Source organism: Siphateles boraxobius, unplaced genomic scaffold (assembly GCF_051911475.1).
Source record: "Siphateles boraxobius isolate OS27281-9 unplaced genomic scaffold, OSU_SipBor_1 130, whole genome shotgun sequence".
Taxonomy (NCBI): Eukaryota; Metazoa; Chordata; class Actinopteri; order Cypriniformes; family Leuciscidae; genus Siphateles; species Siphateles boraxobius.
Genome location: NW_027508734.1, coordinates 42282716 through 42291384, shown reverse-complemented (window position 1 = coordinate 42291384; position 8669 = coordinate 42282716). Strand labels below are relative to the sequence as shown.

Sequence of the window (8669 nt, the reverse complement as noted above, 5' to 3'; positions counted from 1 at the left end):
AGTTTCATGATTGGCAGCTGCCAAGCCACTCCCTAGCAACCAAACAGAGTACCCTAGCAACCATTTTGCAAGACCTATATCTCTGCATCAAAACATCGTATAGAGATGGGGGTTGGTTTATACATTCACATTGACTTTGGAGCTTCATGATTGGCAGCTGCCAAGCCACTCCCTAGCAACCAAACATAGTACCCTAGCAACCGTTTTGCAAGACCTATATCTCTGCATCAAAACATCGTATAGAGATGGGGGTTGGCTCTTTTTACTCATGCTAGCAAACAGGACTTGCTACATGCTAAACATGCTAGCAGTGAATAGCTACATGCTAATATTGATTAGCTAAGTGCTAAATCATGCCAATAAAATGCTACAAACTCAACAGTAACCATCTTTGACAACTACCAACCACCTAGTAACACCATAGCAACCACCCAAATTACCCTAGCAACACCCTAGCAACCACCCAGAACACCCTAGCAACTGCCTAGCAACGCCCTAGCAACCACCCAGAACACCCTAGCAACCGCCTAGCAACCACCCAGGATACCCTAGCAACCGCCTAGCAACACCCTAGCAACCACTCAGAACACCCTAGCAACCACCTAGCAACACCCTAGCAACCACCCAAAAACACCCTACCAACCGCCTAGCAACACCCTGGCAACCATCCAGAATACCCTAGCAACCGCCTAGCAACACCCAGGCAACCACCCAGAACACCCTAGCAACCGCCTAGCAACGCCCTAGCAACCACCCAGAATACCCTAGCAACCGCCTAGCAACGCCCTAGCAACCACCCAGAATACCCTAGCAACCGCCTAGCAACACCATAGCAACCACCCAGAACACCCTAGCAATGCCCTAGCAACCACCCAAAATACCCTAGCAACCAACCAGAACACCCTAGCAACCACCCAGAATACCCTAGCAACCACCCAAAACACCCTAGCAACCACTCAGAACACCTTAGCAATGCCCTAGCAACCACCTGAACAACATGAATAAGCCATATCTCAGCACCAGAACATAGTACAGACATGTTTGTTGCCTAGTATGCAATCATGTACCACACCCTAGCAACCGAGTGGCGAGTTTTGCCACTGCAAGCACCACTTCACATTTTCTTCTGGAAATGTACATTCTAGTTATTCTTATTCTTCTTATTCTTCTTATTCTTCTTATTCTTCTGGCCACTTTTTGACGCGCTACTCCTCCCTCAGTTTTTGTCACAGACCCATGAATGAGGTGTCAAAACGTGGGGCCTGTTCGGGAATGGTGTGCTATGACTTTTATAAGCGATCGGGGGTACGATGTTTGCCCCAGGGGCGAAAAAACGGCCGAAAAATCCCATAGACTTAACATTGCGTCAAACTTTGACGAGTCGTAGCTCGGAACGAGGATGTCGCAGAAACGTGTAATTTACCACATTTGAAGAGGCTGACAGACTCTGTAAGAACATACCACACAATGGGGTAAAAGTTGCACCCCTGGGGGGCAGGAGCTGCCCAAAGTTTCCCCATTGACTTACTATAGTGTAGGACGGCCCATGAAATGGGCCGTCCTACACCATAGAAACCGCTTTTATATTGAACATAACTCTGGATCACAGTGTCGTAGAGACAAAGGGGCGGGCTCATTTTACTCAGACAACCAATCAGTCTCTCAGGATCATTGTGAAGCTATCAAGCCACGCCCTAGCAACCATTTAGAGCACCTTAGCAACAACTCCCATAGACTTCCATTGAAAGAGATCGAAGGGATATCTCTGGACTGAATTGTCATAGAAACATGAGGGTGGTCTCGTTTGACTCGGGGCAGCAAACAGCCAATCATGAATCACCTCAACACTTCCTAGCCACTCCCTAGCAACCATTGTCGAGCACCTTAGCAACCAAAATCCAAAGAGGGATATCTTCCATTCTGAATGTCACAGAGGCATGGGAGTTGGTTTATATCATTCATACTGACAAGCAGCCTTTGGAGTTTCATGATTGGCAGCTGCCAAGCCACTCCCTAGCAACCAAACAGAGTACCCTAGCAACCATTTTGCAAGACCTATATCTCTGCATCAAAACATCGTATAGAGATGGGGGTTGGTTTATACATTCACATTGACTTTGGAGCTTCATGATTGGCAGCTGCCAAGCCATAGCCTGACTACGTCAGACTTCCTACTTCCGCTAATTTCATTTCGCTCCTGTAGTCAGTCTGAGATAGCAGCCTATCTTTCTGTTTTCCACCGGCCTGAAAACAGCCTGGCCAATCAACGAACAGAGGGCGGGCTGAAAGCCGTGACGTAGTCGGTAAGCGCCGTGTTTAAGATTAGGTCAGGGAAATCGAAAACGACCGCTGATATGGAGACGCGGATGCAATTCGCTCTGTTGTGGAGAATATTCCCGGCATTAGCAAACTGAAGCCCGAACACGAAGAGTGTGTATTAAACATTTTGAATGGAGGTGATGTTGTGGCCCTACTCCCTTTGGGAAAAGTTTAATTTATCAACTATTACCGATCGTCAGCGAGAAACTGGGGAGCCTTTTGACAGGTCAGTGTCTCTTTTCTTTTCCAGGTCTTAAATACCGTAAAACTTCAAATAATAGCCCGGGCTTTTATTTGCCCAAATCGTCGAACTGCACCGGCTTGAACTTGAGATAGGCGTCTAACTTATATGAGACAGGCCTTTATAGTTGAGATGTTGTTCATTGAGATGTTGTTCCTAGAGTCTATAATCTCTAAAAATCTCCAAATGCTCCACGTGAAACCGCGGTCTTCCGACCTCTTACTATCTTGTCGATTGATTTTTATGAATATGCGCGAGGGAGAGAGAGCAAGACAGCGCTCGTGTTGTTTGTAGACGTGGGAGTGCGCGCGCGCGGCCGGGGCGCTCTCTCTCTCTCTCTCTCTCTCTCTCTCTCTCTCTCTCTCTCTCTCTCTCTCTCTCTCTCTCTCTCTCTCTCTCTCTCTCTCTCTCTCTCTCTCTCTCTCTCTATGCTCGTTTGTGCCCTGTCAAGCGCAGCAGTCATTCTATTACATCACTCACAGATCAAAAAAGTCGTTTACAGCCATGTTCACTCGGGTATTTCGCTCGCATCATCAAGTGTTTACAGTGGAAGTTCGATCATAGATTTGAGTTCGATGCATGATGTCTGTGGTTCGATGCGGCTGTGTCGGCGCATAACATACGTCATAAACAAACTTATCTGATTGGCTTACGGGTAACCAATGATTTTAAACTTCAGTACGCGCCCCCTAGCGAGAGAGAAAACACTTCTCTATTATGCTATCCCAGACTCTGTGTACGAAGCAAAGTGAAGTAGCAGAGTCTGGTATTACCAGGCTAGCCAAGCCACTCCCTAGCAACCAAACATAGTACCCTAGCAACCGTTTTGCAAGACCTATATCTCTGCATCAAAACATCGTATAGAGATGGGGGTTGGCTCTTTTTACTCATGCTAGCAAACAGGACATGCTACATACTAAACATGCTAGCAGTGAATAGCTACATGCTAATATTGATTAGCTAAGTGCTAAATCATGCCAATAAAATGCTACAAACTCAACAGTAACCATCTTTGACAACTACCAACCACCTAGTAACACCATAGCAACCACCCAAATTACCCTAGCAACACCCTAGCAACCACCCAGAACACCCTAGCAACTGCCTAGCAACGCCCTAGCAACCACCCAGAACACCCTAGCAACCGCCTAGCAACCACCCAGGATACCCTAGCAACCGCCTAGCAACACCCTAGCAACCACTCAGAACACCCTAGCAACCACCTAGCAACACCCTAGCAACCACCCAAAACACCCTAGCAACCGCCTAGCAACACCCTGGCAACCATCCAGAATACCCTAGCAACCGCCTAGCAACACCCAGGCAACCACCCAGAACACCCTAGCAACCGCCTAGCAACGCCCTAGCAACCACCCAGAACACCCTAGCAACCGCCTAGCAACGCCCTAGCAACCACCCATAATACCCTAGCAACCGCCTAGCAACACCATAGCAACCACCCAGAACACCCTAGCAACCACCTAGCAACCACCCAGAACACCCTAGCAATGCCCTAGCAACCACCCAAAATACCCTAGCAACCAACCAGAACACCCTAGCAACCACCCAGAATACCCTAGCAACCACCCAAAACACCCTAGCAACCACTCAGAACACCTTAGCAATGCCCTAGCAACCACCTGAACAACATGAATAAGCCATATCTCAGCACCAGAACATAGTACAGACATGTTTGTTGCCTAGTATGCAATCATGTACCACACCCTAGCAACCGAGTGGCGAGTTTTGCCACTGCAAGCACCACTTCACATTTTCTTCTGGAAATGTACATTCTAGTTCTTATTCTTATTCTTCTGGCCACTTTTTGACGCGCTACTCCTCCCGCAGTTTTTGTCACAGACCCACGAATGAGGCGTCAAAACGTGCAGCCTGTTCGGGAATGGTGTGCTATGACTTTTATAAGGGATCGGGGGTACGATGTTCGCCCCAGGGGCGAAAAACCGGCCGAAAAATCCCATAGACTTAAAATTGCGTCAAACTTTGACGAGTCGTAGCTCGGAACGAGGATGTCGCAGAAACGTGTAATTTACCACATTTGAAGAGGCTGACAGGCTCTGTAAGAACATACCACACAATGGGGTAAAAGTTGCACCCCTGGGGGGCAGGAGCGGCCCAAAGTTGCCCCATTGACTTACTATGGTGTAGGACGGCCCATGAAATCATCGTATAGAGATGGGGGTTGGCTCTTTTGACTCATGCTAGCAAACAGGACTTGCTACACGCTACACATGCTAGCAGTGAATAGCTACATGCTAATATTGATTAGCTAAGTGCTAAATCATGCCAATAAAATGCTACAAACTCAACAGTAACCATCTTTGACAATTACCAACCACCTAGTAACACTATAGCTGTGTCCCAATGTGAAGGCTGCGTCCTCCGAAGGCCGCATTTGAAGGCCGATTGGCCGGATTTGAAGGCCGATTGCGTCACAGAGGACGCGACGAAGGCTGTCCCAATTCAAACACTGCGCCCTTCGAAGGCCGCATTCTAAAGCAGATTGCGTCACAGCAGTGCTAAGAAGACTGTCCCAATTCAAACTCTGCACGCTTGGAAGGCCAATTGCGTCACCGCGGCGCGACTAAGTTTAGTATGTCATTCAAATGCGACCCCAAATGCGCCCTTCGTTTCTCGGACAAACGAAGTGTACAAAAATGGACACTTCGCGGCCTACGCTTCCCCAGAATTCATAGCGCGCCGGTGACGACGCGACTCACGCGAGTTTATTCGAGTTTATTCATTGCCATTTATTTAGAGAATGGCAGGTGTTAGTTGTGTGGTGACCGAGGAATTCAGTTATAAATGTAAGTATTGTGAATTAATTTATTAAAATAACTAGCGAAACAATTGTTAAAGGCATAAATATGGATCAAGCCCTGAGTTAAATGAAGCAAATACTAAAGTACAAAATGCTTTTCTTGCTTAGTTTTTTGGTCTTGTTTATATTATACATTTTAAAAAAAGCTTTTAGGCTACTAGACAAGCAAAAGTTATTATATTGTTTTGGGGGGGAAAAACTAAATTAAGTGAGCTTTTGCTTAAAATAAGCAAAATAATCTGCCAAATGGTGTAAGTAAAATAATCTTGTTTTCTGTTTGATTTAATATTATTTATCTTAACCCATTAGCAAATTATGTTATTGTTTTAATCAAAAACTCACTTAATTTTAAGTTATTTTCCCCCAAAGCAAGAAATGTTTTATTTGTCTAGTAGGCTAAATGCTTCTTGATTTAAGAATTTTTAGATGTTTGAACTAGAAACAAGACACAATATTAATAAACTTTTATGCAGTGAATTTCAAGTAGGAGGGTAATTTGAAGTAAATAACACAGCAGCACAAATCCAGCTGACATGTGGTAGATAAACATAGCGGTGTCCGCAATACATTATTTAATTTACCCAAAATAGCTAGCAAAACAAGTGTTAAAACCCAGGGATGTTTCTTAAAAAACCTGAACTTAAACTAAAAAACTGCAGCTTCATTTATGAGGCAAAACCTGTTATAATACTTTTTGTTTCAGGGACCAAGGAGCAAACGGCTGCATTTATAAAATTACGGGCCGAAAATGACCACTTGTTTACAGGGGCCAAAAACTCGGCCACTGTGGCTTGGAGGTAAAATCATTAACCATTTGTAATATTTCCACTAGCTGCCTCTTGTATACAAAAATTAGCCCTCACCCTGTACAAAGCCCACAGCAATGAGACAAGAACTAGTTAAGGCAATAGTCTTTCACTTAGTGTTTTTTTCAACAAACATTTTAAGCAAACTTGAGGATCCAGGAATATAATTTCTGGTATTTTGTATGCATGTACTGCTGTGTGATTTCTCTAATGTTAAGATTGCAGTCCTGTCTTAATATTTTTCATAAAGTCCTAACCCTAACCTTTTTCTCCTTTTTTTTTTAGGAGAATTCTGGAGAAAATGGACCTGCAAGGGAAGGTCACTCCCTTGCAGGCCAAAAGAAAATGGGACAACTTAAAAAAAAAATACAAAGTAAGCAAGTTAATTGACACATCTTTGCTGAAATGTATTGTGGTGTTCTTCTTGTTAACAACAGGTATGGTGTATTTGCTCTGCCTTAGGATTGCAAGTGTCCTGGGACAGGTGAGGGGGTGAGCGGGAAATCCACTGCTGCAACTTGGCCCTGGTTTGTCCACATGGATGAGGTCTTGGGACAGAGGCCTTCCAACAACCCCCCTATCCTAATTGCCTCCATCCCTGAGGACAAACCTGGGCCAAGTTCAGCGGTGGCTGACCAGGATAAAGAGCCAGCCCCAGCAGCCGCAGCCCCAGCAGCCAGAGCCCCAGCAGCCAGAGCCCCAGCAGCCAGAGCCCCAGCAGCCAGAGCCCCAGCAGTCCCAGCCCCAGCAGTCCCAGCCCCAGCAGTCCCAGCCCCAGCAGTCCCAGCCCCAGCAGTCCCAGCCCCAGCAGCCGCAGCCCCAGCAGCCGCAGCCCCAGCAGCCGCAGCCCCAGCAGCCAGAGCCCCAGCAGCCAGAGCCCCAGCAGCCAGAGCCCCAGCAGCCAGAGCCCCAGCAGCCAGAGCCCCAGCAGTCCCAGCCCCAGCAGTCCCAGCCCCAGCAGTCCCAGCCCCAGCAGTCCCAGCCCCAGCAGTCCCAGCCCCAGCAGTCCCAGCCCCAGCAGTCCCAGCCCCAGCAGCCGCAGCCCCAGCAGCCGCAGCCCCAGCAGCCAGAGCCCCAACAGCCAGAGCCCCAGCAGCCAGAGCCCCAGCAGCCAGAGCCCCAGCAGCCGCAGCCCCAGCAGCCAGAGCCCCAGCAGTCCCAGCCCCAGCAGTCCCAGCCCCAGCAGTCCCAGCCCCAGCAGCCGCAGCCCCAGCAGTCCCAGCCCCAGCAGTCCCAGCCCCAGCAGTCCCAGCCGCAGCCCCAGCAGTCCCAGACCCAGCAGCCAGAGCCCCAGCCAACAGGAGAAGAGGCAGCGACGAGCTCTTTGAGCTAATGAGGGAGGACATGAGGTTTCAAAGGGAAACAGAGGAGAGGAGAGCACAAGAGAGCAGGGATCGAATGGACAGACTGTTTACTTTACTTGAGAGAATGATTGAAAAAAAATAATATAATTAAGTTTTTGTATTTATGTTTTTTGTCACTGATTTAAGTTATTTTGTCACTAATTTAAGTTATTTGTAAATGAGGCAAGGCAATTTTTATTCATTGTTTATTTTTGTAATGCGAATTGTTTTATTTATTTACATTTGGAAATAAAACAAAAATTATTCTGGACATTGTTGACTTCTATACATGTTTTTTTTAGCATGTAAAATGAAAATTATTTCAAGTACTTTTTACAAATATTTACAACAATAGAAAAATAATTCAAATTAACAGTACATAAAACAGATTGGAAAAACAAAAACAACAAAATGTACGCTTTTAGCTGAACAGGTAGACCCTGATGGTGCTGCTGGGCTGGGATGGGCTCCACAATAGAGACCCTGGTAAAGCCTCCTGCTGGTGGGACATCATCTGGGATGGGCTCCAGTCCAGAGTGTTTGAGTGCATGTTTCCACTATCCACTAAGTTGTCTCAATAGGTTTGCAGGGCTGATTAAATCGACGGCTGCCATCTCACTGAGATTATTTTAAAAAGAGGGAAGAATAAAATTAATTAACTTGCGTCCTCAATTCAAAGCGTAAAATATTTCAACATGTAAACCCATTCTATGGACATTCATTTGTGGTCTTGGCCATTATAGCTTTACAGTTCTCAGACTTGCCTGTTACAAGTAGTCGTGGTCGATGGGAACCTCCTCCAGGGCAGACACCTCTGCAGTCAGCCGGTCACGCCAGGGAGCACCGCTGACTGTCTCCAAAACATGCTCCCCCTCATCCTCTGCATCATCCTCCTCGTGCTCATCCTCCGGGGCCATGATGTCACCAACCCCAAGACAGATGTTGTGGAGGATGGCACAGGCTGTGATGACCTGAATTGAAAAAACAAAACAAGAAATGATATGGTCTGGAAAAAAGATGTTCATTATTTTTATGTTTTTTGCAAATGTATTTTCAATTCACTTACATGAGGTACAAAAGTGTGGTGCACCTCCAGCGCTTTCAGGAAGATGGATCGAAAC

At 46.6% G+C, this 8669-nt stretch overlaps 1 long non-coding RNA gene across 1 annotated transcript; it reads left to right on the top strand.

Annotated features, from left to right (window-relative positions):
* Positions 1-6107: 6107 nt before the first annotated feature.
* On the top strand, positions 6108-6751 carry LOC143736658 (uncharacterized). The gene is made up of 3 exons (XR_013203539.1): positions 6108-6196; positions 6491-6578; positions 6668-6751. It is a non-coding gene; the product is annotated as an uncharacterized LOC143736658 (long non-coding RNA).
* The last annotated feature ends 1918 nt before the right edge of the window (positions 6752-8669 follow it).